At 44.4% G+C, this 12467-nt stretch overlaps 1 pseudogene; it reads left to right on the forward strand.

The window, feature by feature from the left end:
- Window positions 1-5763: 5763 nt before the first annotated feature.
- LOC142837080 (uncharacterized) overlaps window positions 5764-12467 on the forward strand; it is a 29162-nt pseudogene continuing 22458 nt past the window's right edge.

Raw genomic sequence — 12467 nt, forward strand, 5'->3', positions numbered from 1 at the left:
CCCCTGTTAACTATGTACCAGGTTTGAGGGCTTCTGACTCACACAGGCTTCCTTCTAGCAAGTTCTTCCCAGTTGCCTTCTGTCTCAGCCACTGCTGCAGTGACCCGACAAGCCAAGACCACAGGCACAACCTAGAAAGGAAGAGGGTCTTTTTCTGGCCCCTGATTGGCTCCCCTTGACTTCCCTACCCCCAGCACAGGCAGGAAGGCAAGGGTTTGCTGATTATGAGACAGCTCATGGCTGTCAGTTCTGCTTGAATAAACTCCTTTGTCCTCGAGAATTTTCCCATGTCAGACATTCAGTCTGCTGAGCTCTGGGTCAGTGAACAAGGAGATGAGTCTGAATTCTTAAACACCCTTATAAATGCAAGACATCTGTCTGCAAGGCAGTCACACACATCTGTTGCACTGTTCCCAGCTTTCAAGACCCTTCCCTAAAAAGACAATTATTTTATATTTTAGATGCTAAAAATTATAATAAAAATTATATTATAGAAGTAAATTCTTGGGAGGTGGAAGTGCACCATAATCCACCCCCACAAAGCACTTGACTGTTATTAATAGTTTGGTGTATATTTCTCTGACTTTTACTTTTTAACACAAATACTTTCATCATCACTAGCTCCACTACTGTAACTGACCTGGTAGAAATGAAGATGTTCTAAAAGACAGGCTAATGTTTCTCCGTCTATCAGATTATTGAAAAAATTGACCTCAGGAAATGGTGATTTCTCCCCCCATGAATTTCATGCTGGGGGAAGGCAAAACAGCAGTCAGAACAGGGAACTTGACTCCCAGAAAAGACTTACAGCTTGTCTGAACACCTTTCAGGATGAGAGTGAAGTCCAGAAAATGACGGTTCAGCGGTGGACAGGACATTCTGATGGGGACTGCTTAGCTGCCCATATTTCCCTAGCTCTCTAAGTTCTAATCTTACTTCAGGAACCTGAAGATGGACTTGAGGGAGCATCCTGGGAGCTCTCTGTCCCTCCTCCCAATGTGGCCACCTGGAATAAACCCTCCTCTTCTGCTCTTCAATATTAACTTGACTGTTTTATTGAATCCTCAAGGATGGGTGGTTGTAGTTGGAGTACAGGCTATGGCTTCAAGTTTGGTAACATTATAGATACCGTTTGGCAATTGCCCTTTGACATATATTAAATTTCTTTTACTATCAGAGCCTCATTGTTTTCTCAGTTGTAAGTTACATTTTGTCTTTGAACAATTACTTAGTTAATGAGCTTCCTGGTGATATTTGGAATCAGATTCCCTCCTATCCAGTTTTTTCATCATTCAAACATGACTTCAGTAGATTGCCCTTGAACATAGAGTTGTTTGCTTACGTGTTCTATGAACACAGGAGGCATTTCTAGAAGTAGTTAGGCAGCCCCTCGGCACTAGACCTAAATACTAAGGTCAAAACAGTGGCATTGTAAGGAAGAAAAGATTTATTTAAAAGTTATTATTATTAAGTCTGTGCACTGTGCGTGGGAGGGAATACCCTTGCCATGGCGTGGGTGTAGCAGTCAGAGGACAACTTTGTGGAGCTGGTTTGCTCCTCCACCTTTACCTGACTCTCGGGGGTCACCCCCTGGACCATCTTGCCCTGCCCCAAAAGATTTCTTTTCTTTGCCCATGGCAAGGTTCACTACCAATCCTCCCACAGCTAAGGACAGCTTACTAAAGGAAAAGCGTACACTACTTATTAGCTAAGATTTTAGGTGAGGCGGGAGCCTTCAGAAATGAAGATGCACAGATGCAGGGAAAACTGGACCTTTATCCTTAGACATGATGGGCAGAGAGGAGGTGGAACCAATGATGTGACCAATGATGTAAGAGACACCGGAGGTAGTGGGTTTAGCAGGGCCTGTTGGTGCAGATTCTTTTGACTTCCCGGTACTAGACAGGTCACCTGTCACACGAGGGTATCATGACTTACATTTTCAGGGACACACAGAGGAGGCTTTATCTACAGCCATGTTTCAGAAGAGGAAGGTTGGAGTAGATAAGAGATGATGCTTCTAGGGTTTTCTCAATTTCCTTCAGCTGAAAGTTCTCAACATGCCAAGGGGTCATGTTTTGAGTAACTTTATCTATATTTAATAAGAATCAAATCTTGGGGCTGGAGAGATGGCTTAGCAGTTAAGAGCACTGGCTATTTTTTCCTGAGGACCCAGGCTCAATTCCCAACACCCACCTGGCAGCTCACAACTGTCTATAATTCCAGTCCCAGGGTACCCAACACCCTCATATAGACACGCATGCAGGCAAAACACCAATGCACATTTAAAAAAAAAAGAATCAAATCTTACTGGGTAGTGATAGGGCACATTTTTAATCCTAACACTTGGGAGGCAGAGGCAGGCTAGATCTCCAAGTCCAAGACCAGTCTGGTCTACAGAGCTAGTTCTAGGACAGCAGGGCTATACAGAGAGAGCCTGTCTCAAAAACAAAACAAAACAAAACAAAACAAAACAAAACAAAACAAAACAAAACAAAACAAAACAAAACAGTATCGCTCTGTCTATCTGTCTATCTATCTGTCTATCTATCTGTCTATCTATCTATCTATCTATCTATCTATCTATCTATCTATCTATCATCTATCTATCTATCTATCTATCTATATCTATCTTTCTTTCTTTCTTTCTTTCTTTCTTTCTTTCTTTCTTTCTTTCTTTCTTTCTTTCTTTCTTTCTTTCTTTCTTTCTTCTTCCTAATCTGTCCGTCTTGATTGTAGTGGTAGTTGTTTGATTGTATGACGTATAATTTTTAAATTAAAGTTAATCAATTATACTACACAATGAAAATATTAAAACCTCCAAAAAGGTGACTTGTCTTTAAGACACCCACACCTATGCTCTTGGGTGTGTTTCTTTCTTCTGAGTACTTCTCTTTCCTACTTAAAGCTATGTTACAATGTCTTTATTAGATCCCACTTCCATATCATTATAAAATAGTACCAGAACTGTAAAGGCAAATGACTGAAATCTAACCTCAGGCTATACCTCATTTTAAAATATTTATCATTTATTACTCTGTATGTGTGTTTTTGATGTGGGGATACCTCTATGGCCATTGGAGGACAGCCTGTGGAGATAGTTCTTTCCTCCCAATTTATGTAAGTTCTGGGAATTGAACCCAGTTCTCTATGCTTGTGTAGCAAGCACCTTTTCCCACTGAGCCATCTCACCAGGCTGGGGAGCTACACTTTAATTAAAACAAATAAAATGGCTGGGCTGTGGGAAATTAGGCCAGTCACCAGCCCCAACTTCATGACCATTGCACTGTGTGAGCTCTGCCCTCATATACGACTCAGGTTCCTGGGGCATCGTGGGAGGAAATGGAGCATTTCGGAGGCAGGAAGCCAGAAGAGATATGTGATGAAAATCATTCTTCTGTTTCAAGATGTGGTGAAACCCCCACTGCCTTCCACCCCCAGACGTCAGGCAGGAAACTCAGTTATGAATAAAACCAGAATCCAGCTATTGATTTAGTAGTGCCTGGACAAGCAGCAAGACCTCCCTGCTTAGCCCAACACTGCCTCTGACTCAAAGCTTCACAGCCATCCTGCCTTTTCTGGGTGCCTTGGATTTTTTTCTTTAAAGATTTATTCCTTTTTCTTTGGAATGTATTAGTGTTTGCCTATATGTATGTGTCTAATACCCCTGTGTGCATGTTGGTGTGCTTCATGTTCCTGGAGGCTGAAAGGGGGTTGTGGTCTCTGCATTTGGAGTTACTGATCCATCGTGTGGGTGCTGGGAACTGAACCCAGGCCCTTTGCCAGAGCTACAAGTGCTCCTTCCTGCTAAGCCACCGCTCCACTCCCTGGTGTCTTGGTTTTGAGGGCCTCAAGAAACAGACATCCATATATGAATCTGATTGCAAAAGTTTGGGAAGCAGCCAGGGACATGGCTCAGTAGATAGAAGCATTTGCCTGGTAACCTGAGTTTGGCTCCCAGAACACACACACAAAGCTGGTGCAGAGACCTGCGTCTGTAATCCCAGCATTCCTACGCAAGATGGGAAACAGAGACGGGCAACCAGCTAACTAGCTTGTAGAATCTTGATGCGTGCAGAAATAAGACTGCTTCAGCAAAGCGGAAGGTGAGAACTGACCCCTGAAAGGTGTTCACTGAGCGCCACACACCAGGGTGTTGTGGCTCATGCACACCTACACTCACACCACAAATACACAACATAACTTCAATAAGATTTATTTATTTTTATTTTATGACTGTTTGGCCTGCATGTACGCATGTGCACCATGTGTGTGCACTGCCCAAAGAAGCCAGAAGCATCAGAAAATCCCTCTACCCCCACCTCTCCATTCCCCCACCCCTCACCCCCAATTGTAGTTATAGATGCTCATGAGCCATCATGTCGGTGCTGGGAACCAAGGAACAATGGTGCTCACCTAGGAACTTCCTGCTCCTCGCGGGTTGAGGCATGCTTCTGGCTACTTGAAAACTCCAGCACACAGCTTGGCTTGCCTCAGGATTCGGCATCTGTCTGGCCAGATAGAACCCTCCAAGTAGAGTTGTAGGCAAAGCATAGCTCAGCACTTCCGTGCAGGGGTGCCACCTGCAGGTCACCATAACATGGCTAGACCTGGTTAAAATCCCTGGCAACACCCTAGTTTCCCCAGATTCCTTTAGTGATAAGAAGAGACTCCTTTTAATAACTGCATGGGCCACAAAGGATGCGGACTGGCTGTTTTTCCTTCTTGCTCAGTGCCTCCTCTTTTGCATCACCTGTTTCTTTTTTCTTTTTTTGATTTTTGAGACAAGGTCTCTCCGTAGTTTTTTGGTTCCTGTCCTGGAACTAGCTCTTGTAGACCAGGCTGGCCTCGAACTCACAGAGATCCGCCTGCCTCTGCCTCCCGAGTGCAGGGATTAAAGGCGCCCTCCACCACCGCCGGGCCCACCTGTTTCTTATTAGTCTCTGCAGGACTGAAGGGGTCAAGAGAGGGCAGGTTAAGTTTATGAAAGACTTTTTTTTTTTTGGCCCATTATTTTATTTTAGTACTTTCTGGATGGGGCCATATGGATGGCCGAATGCGGGATCATTTCCTGGGGGGATGTTTTGGGGCATCTCCATGCAGTCTGACATTTCTGGGTGCTGTGATTTGAATAAGAATGCTCCTATCCCTCCCCCATGGGCTCACATGTTTGAGTGTGTGGTCTCCAGTTTAGAGGTGTTATTGGCGGGGGTGGGGTGGGGTAGGGATGGGGTGGGAGGGGTGGGGGTGGGGGTGAGGGTTGGGGGGTGGGGCACTAGATATGGCCTACCTTGAGGAGGAAGTACATCCCTGAAGGTTTCAAAACCACATACCACTTCCAGTCCCTTCTTTCTGTTTCCTGCTTGCAGTTAGAGATATGAACTCTGTTGTTCTGGTATCATGACTGCCTCTGATTGCTATGAATCCCTGTCACGATAGATAAAAGCCCAAATAAACTCTTTAATAAGTTGCCTTGCTCATGGTATTTAATCACAGCAACAAAAAAATAACGACTACGTGTCCCTTCTTCAAGATATCTATCTCATATATAAAGCAAATATCGCCAAAGCTCCCCAAATCAGAAAGCTAAAAATGTTTATGATCCGATAGGAGACTTGCAGTAATAAAGTAATGCCACGAGAGGGCAGTATAGACTTGCAGAAACGCGTGAGAGGGAAATGGGGTACCCAAGTTCTTCAGAGAAAGAAGAGGTGGGTCAAATGCAAATTTCACAAACGTTTTCCCCTCGCTCTCCTACTAAACCCCACCCAGCCGGAGGTCCTAGCTTTCTTTCTAAGTTCTGTTCTCTGTACTTGCCATGACTCTCGCCAGGAGGAAGGCTGCCGCGTTCCCTGAGGATTCCCGAGACCCAAGGTGGCTAACTGGGGAGGAGCTGGGAGGCTGCTGGGGCGGCAAAGGATGGAGGGAGAGCGTAGGGGAAGTGAGGCTGAGGACTTTTTAACTGAGTCTATGAAATAGTCAGACAGCAGACAGGTTAATGTGAGGATAGGGTGCTGGCCTTGATACCTATTGGAGGAGAGGGGAGGGGCTGTTAGACTGCCTGCGAGGTGCTTTGGGGGAAAATGAACAAACGGGCGGATAGAAGGGATGGTGGTTTGAGACAGAGTTCCTCTGAGGGTGAGCTGACTTCGAGCTTCCTCTCTTAGGCTGAGTCTATCATTCTTCCCTGATGAAACTCCCAGGGAAACATTGGTGGTAGGGAATTCTCTTGAAAGATCTTTTTCTCGTAGTTCATCTTAAAGGATTACGAAGTGGTACACTCTGGGCCGCCACGTCCTGCCCCCTGCAAGGAGGTCAGGGCAGGAGCCGTTTGCCAACCAGGTCTTTTCTTATGAGCTACCCCGCCTGAGGTCAGCGCCACCAGGGAGGGAGGGGGTAGTACCGGAGGGGAGGATCTGCTCCCAGGGGGACCGCTGCTGATTTCCAGTTAGTGCCCCGCTTTGCTCCTCCCCCTGCGGCGAAGGTGACACCAGGCGGGATGGGGGGTGGGGGAACACTCAAGGTGCTGCTCGTAACAGCGGCTGTCCTTTGGGGTTCAGGAAAAGACTCCAGTAATTCTTTCTTTTAAGAGCTAAGGGCACTTTCGCTTTGCCCAAATTTAATTCCTTGTTTCATTTTCTGTTAAACTGTTAAGTTTCAAGTGCACTCAACTTCTGGCTTCTCACCTCACCCCCACGCCCAGTTGTGGCCTAATCAAGGGAGGAGGGCGGGGACCCCGGAAATCTTGCTTTGCCAACACCCAGTATTATTTTGGGGGCACTGTTTCTTTGTAGACCCTATAACCTCACAGAATAGAATGCTGGGCTTTTTTGATTTTTGTCGGATGTCTGCCAAGTCTTTGCTCTGACTGGGCCACTGTTGGCGTTTCTCCCGCTATGCTCACTCTGTCGACACTACCCGAATGATTACAGATTCAACACCACCGCTATAGAAATGCCAACACCCCTCTCACCCTACCTTTTAGCTTCTAATCCGCTACACAAATGGGAGCCCTGACCCTCAGAGTCTTATGGGACCGTAGGGGTGTCTGATGGGGCAGAACAATCCTGGAGAAGAATAAAGATGGACAGCTCATACTCCCCCGCCCCCAGTGTTTGAAACATACTTCAAACCTACAGTTATTAAGGCAGTGGGGTTCTGGTATAGGGAGTAACAGATGGATTGGAGAGAAGGAAGCCAAAGCCCAGAGAAACATTTGCAGACACAGGTACATAACAGGGAGGTTCTGACTAAATGTAATTTTTTAGTGTTATTGAGCTTCTTACATAAGTATCTACATCATTTCTATTCTTCCCTCTCTCCTGTTCCTCTTACTCCCTTGCAAAGTATTGGCCTCTTCCTCTTTCATTATTATTGTTACACATATATCTGAATATATCTATCATTTGTGTCTGTCTGTCTGTCTATCTACCTACCTTAAAAGGACCAAAACTGGAACAGGACACAAGACTAAGCTTTCAGCACAAAGGAGATTTGTCCCAGAGGGACAAAGGGCAAGGAATAAGAGACAAAGGAGAGGGGAGAAAAAGGGCAAGGGATATGGGAAGGGATATTTGCCCCGGAGGGACAAAGGACTGCCTCTGGATAGAGGAGGAGATAGTTGTGGTCCATAGGCAAATGGTTTCTAAAGGGAAAATAGAAAACCCTGTGGTATGATAGATTGATTTATTTTGATTGGGCCATGTAAATTAGGGTAGCCGAAGGGAACTTTTGATTGCTGGAGTTTAATACTTTGATAGCTAGACCTTGGTGGTCAGCCTCAGGAGGAGAAGTAGTCAAGCAAGGATCTTGGTGGCTAGCTTCAGGAATGAAGGGGGAAGGGCAGGGCCTGCCAGAACCATGTTTGCCATGCTCCAGTCTATAGAACCCTTTACATGTATGTAGGTATGTATATGTATGTACACACACACACACACACACACGGCCTGCTGAGTCCACTCAGTGTTGCTCCCGTGTCTATGTGTTTAGCGCTGACCACTTGGGATCAGATGACCTACCAGGAGGCTAGTCCCTGGAGAAGATTGGGTCAACCTCCCTCAGCAGCCATTATTTGTGATTCTTGATCCTGGAGTGAGGCTTTTGTGTGACAAAACATTTCCTGGGGACTACAACACATCATCAGATAGGGATTATTATGTGGTGAGAAGACCTTTTTTTGTTCAGTCTATTTGGTGTTCTGTAAGCTTCATGTATCTTCATATGTATTTCTTTATTTAGGTTGAGAAAGTTTTCTTCTATGATTTTCTTATATGAATATATTTTCGGTGTTTTTGAGTTGAATTTCTTCTCCTTCTTCTATCCTTATTATTCTTAGGTTTGGTCTTTTCATGGTGTCCCATATTTCCTGGATATTTTATGTTAAGCTTTTGTTAGATTTAACATTTTCTTTGACTGATGAGTCTATTTCCTCTATCGTATCTTCAATACTTGAGATTCTTTTTTCCGTCTCCTGTATTCCGCTGTTTATGCTTGCATTTGTGGTTCCTCATCATTTTCTCATATTTTCTGTTTTCAGAATTCCTTCGGTTTTTATTTTCTTCATTGTCTCTAGTTTGGTTTTCAAGTCTTTAATCGTTTAACTTGTTTGATTGCTTTTTCTTGGTTTTCTTTAAGGAATCTGTTAATTTCTTCCAATTTTTTTTGTTCGTCTTTTTCTCCATTTCTTCTTTCTTTCTTTCTTTCTTTCTTTCTTTCTTTCTTTCTTTCTTTTTTTTTTTTGGATTTTTCGAGATAGGGTTTCTCTGTAGCTTTTTGGTTCATCTCCTGGAACTAGCTCTTGTAGACCAGGCTGGCCTCTAATTCACAGAGATCCACCTGCCTCTGCCTCCCGAGTGCTGGGATTAAAGGTGTGCGCCACCACCGCCCGGCTTTTTTCTCCATTTCTTTCTTTCTTTTTTTTTTAAAGTCCTTGCTGCTCTTTTTTTTTTTTAAAAAAAAGATTTATTTATTTATTAAGCATACAATGTACTGCTGGCAAGGAAGGCACCAGGTCTCATTACAGATGGTTGTGAGCCACCATGTGGTTGCTGGGAATTGAACTCGGGACCTCTGGAAGAGCAGCCAGTGCTCTTACCCTCTGAGCCAGCCCCTTTTTCTCCATTTCTTTGAGAGAATTTTTCATTTCCTCTTTAAGGGCCTCAAACATTCTCCTAAAGTTATTTTTTAGGTCATTTTCTTCTGCTTCATCTTTATTGGGGTGTTCAATTTTTGCTGTTTTAGAGCCACTGGTTTTCCTTGATGTCGTGTTGCTCTTTGTGGTGTTGAGTATGTTTTTACCTTGTCTAACCATCTTTTCCTCTGATTGGTGTAGCTGGGGCCTTGTCTCTGGTGATTACTCAGCCAAGTACCAGTGGATCCAAGACTCAGATGGTTACTCCTCATGGTGGAGTCTGGCCATGGTTCCAGTCACCCTGGTGGTCACTTGGCATTCTCAGAGGTTGCTCGATATTCCTGGAGGTTGCTTTGCAAACTTGGAGGTTACTTGGGCCTTATCCCACAGAGGTAGCTTGCTTAGGCCTGCTCCCACGGAGGTTGCTGTGGTGGGCCTGTTCCCATGGAGGTTGCTGCCTCAGGTCTGGTCCTGCAGAGGTGGTTGGTGCGGGCCTACTCCTGTAGAGGTCCTGTTCCCACGGAGGTCACTGGCTTCAGTCAGTTTGCTCCCACAGATATCTCTGTCTCGAACCTGCCAGGTTTTTGTTTTTTGTTTTTTTTTTCTAATTAAGAAACTGGCCAGTGACTCTTTGGAAAAGAGGCTGAATGTTGGGAACCGGGTCAATTAAGTTCAACAGAGACAACTCACAATGTATGATTTTGAAGTCAGCAGATGAAGTTTTATTTTGTGACAGCCTGTGAAAGATTTTACAGGGGCGTGGTAAAGGCTGCCCCAGGAGAACGAAGTAGAATTCCAAGGAGGCTGTTGTAGTAACTCAGGAATAAGTTGGTAAGGCCCAAGGTCAGGGTGACAGGATGTGGAATTACAATGAGAATAAAACAGGGAAAGGGAAGACAAGGGACCAGTGATAGATAAGCTGGAATGGACCGGAACCATTTGTTGAGAGAATAATCTAGCTCATGGGGAATGTGCTGTATTCTTCTTTCATCTTCTATTTAAACATTTGGTTTGGAGCTCATCATCTCTAAAGGGATAAGTGTAGCTCAGTGAAAGAACATTTGGCTTTTGTTCTGGACATTTAAACCTCATAAATGAGAGGGGATTTATGTAATCTGTAAAATAAAGTGGAAGTGCAAATGAAAAACCCAAAACTCAAAACCAAAAAACCAAAAACCAAAACCCCCAAAACCCAAAACCAAAAAACCAAAAACCTAAAACCCAAAACCAAAAAACCAAAAACCCAAAACCAAAAACCAAAAAACCAAAAACCCAAAACCCAAAACCAAAACCAAAAAACAAACAAACAAAGAAACTGACCAGAGCCAGGTGGTGGTCATGCACGCCTTTAATCCCAGCGCTCAGGAGGCAGAGGCAGACAGATCTCTGAGTTTGAGGCCAGCCTGATCTACAGGATTGAGTTCTGGCACAGCTAGGACTGTTACACAGAGAAACCCTTTCTCATAAAACCTTTTCTCAAAAAAAGAAAAGAAAAAAAAGAAAGAAAGAAAGAAAGAAAGAAACTGGCCTGGATTGAATCAGAATAAGGCCCTGGTTATTATTAGTCCCAGGATCATAAAGGCAAAAACCCTAAAGTTGTAATTTGGGGGAGTCAAATCAACTCATATCCTGACTGGGTCTGGGCAAGGCTTGATTTAGTAACAGATGCCCAGGAAGTATTTCAGTCACCCAACAAGTATTTCATGCAGAATTGGAATTTAGCAGTCAGTCTGTTTAATCTTGTGACCCATTACCTTATAGGAATAGCTGAGGCAGTGAAATATTTTTCAGCAAGCCAGGTGGTGATGGCACAGGCCTTTAATCCCAGCACTCGGGCAGGATATCTGAGTTCAAGGCCAACCTGCTCTACACAGTGAGTTCCAGGAAAGTCAGGGCTATACTGAGAAACCCTGTCTCCAAAGACAAAACAAAAAGAATAGCTCAATTACCCCAGGAAGTCTTCCATTCCCTGCCAGCTGACAGAGTACATTCAAGGTAGAAGCAACTTCCTCATGCCTTATACAAGCTAAAAACAATTTTGCTTTTACAAGCCTAGCACTGTAAATTTATCCTCTGAACATAATGTTCACCATCACAGAATAATCCATGACCGACCAAAGTGTATGGATACCACCAAAGTCCAACTTGGTGAACCAATAGTTTTATTGGGGTCACTTATGGAAACAGGGGGGTAAGGTGCAGGAGCAGAAATGCCTCAAAGACAACTGTATCACCAAACCATACCCCAACAAAGCCAGCAGCTCACAAAGCTGGGAACCTGCAGGCCGCTCAACATGTTGGAGACTGTCCTTTCTTGGGGCCTCAGTTGGTCTAAACCTTTTCCAGGCAGCTCAGCTCGTTTCTGTTTCTTCCAAGAAGCTGTCTGGTCACAGCATCAATCAGTCCTTTTCTGCCTTTATATTCTGAGAGTCTTCTTCACAGCTCAGCTTCACTTCCTCTGAGCAGGACTCAGTTTTCATTGACGACTAGTAGGGAGGGGCTGAGTGAATCTGGTGAGTTTCAGGGATTTTCTGAAGTTATTTTGAGTTGTTTACCTTCTTGCTTAAGGAGTTTCCCTGCAGGATAGACTGTTTCAATCTCCAAGGAAACTATTACACAACATTCCACCCCTTCCTTAGCTCTTCTATTACACTCTTCCCACTCCCTTCTTTCTATGACCCCTGAGCATTGGAGGGGGTGACTACGGATGTCTATCTGTGGCTAAGCAACAGGCCACCATGCCACAGTGACACTCACTTGCTCCCTGCAGCTTCATCCGTAGTTATGAATTGAAGCTGACAACAGCCATCTATTTAGAAGGCTGTAGCTGGAGGTTTCTTATCCCGCAGCTGCTTTTAAAATACCCACTCAGGGGCTGAATATTAATTACAAACTGTTTGGCCTATTAGCTCAGACTTATTATTAATTAACACGCTCTTACAACTTAACCCATTTCTGTTATTCTGTATTTTACTGTGAGGCTCATGGCTTGCCACCTCACATCTTATTTTCCTGGCAGCTGCTCGCATCTCTCTGACTTGGCTTTCTTTCTCCTGTATCTCTGCTTGGATTTCCCAAATCAGCTACTGACCAAATCAGCTTCTTTATTAACCAATGATAAAAGAAAACATATTTATAGCTTACAGAGGGGCTATCCTACAGCAGAAGGCTGTTGGTTATCCATTACATCCATCAAGAAAGGCCATAGTAATTGCTTCCTCATTGGGACCTATGACTTCCTCAGCTGCAGGTTTCTGCCCTGGCTTCCAGTACCAGACATGAACCCTCTTTTGTGGAGTGAGCCTTAAATCTGACTGGGAGGCTGACGGGCTTCTCC

The sequence above is a fragment of the Microtus pennsylvanicus genome, chromosome 17 (genome assembly GCF_037038515.1).
Source record: "Microtus pennsylvanicus isolate mMicPen1 chromosome 17, mMicPen1.hap1, whole genome shotgun sequence".
Classification (NCBI taxonomy): domain Eukaryota; kingdom Metazoa; phylum Chordata; class Mammalia; order Rodentia; family Cricetidae; genus Microtus; species Microtus pennsylvanicus.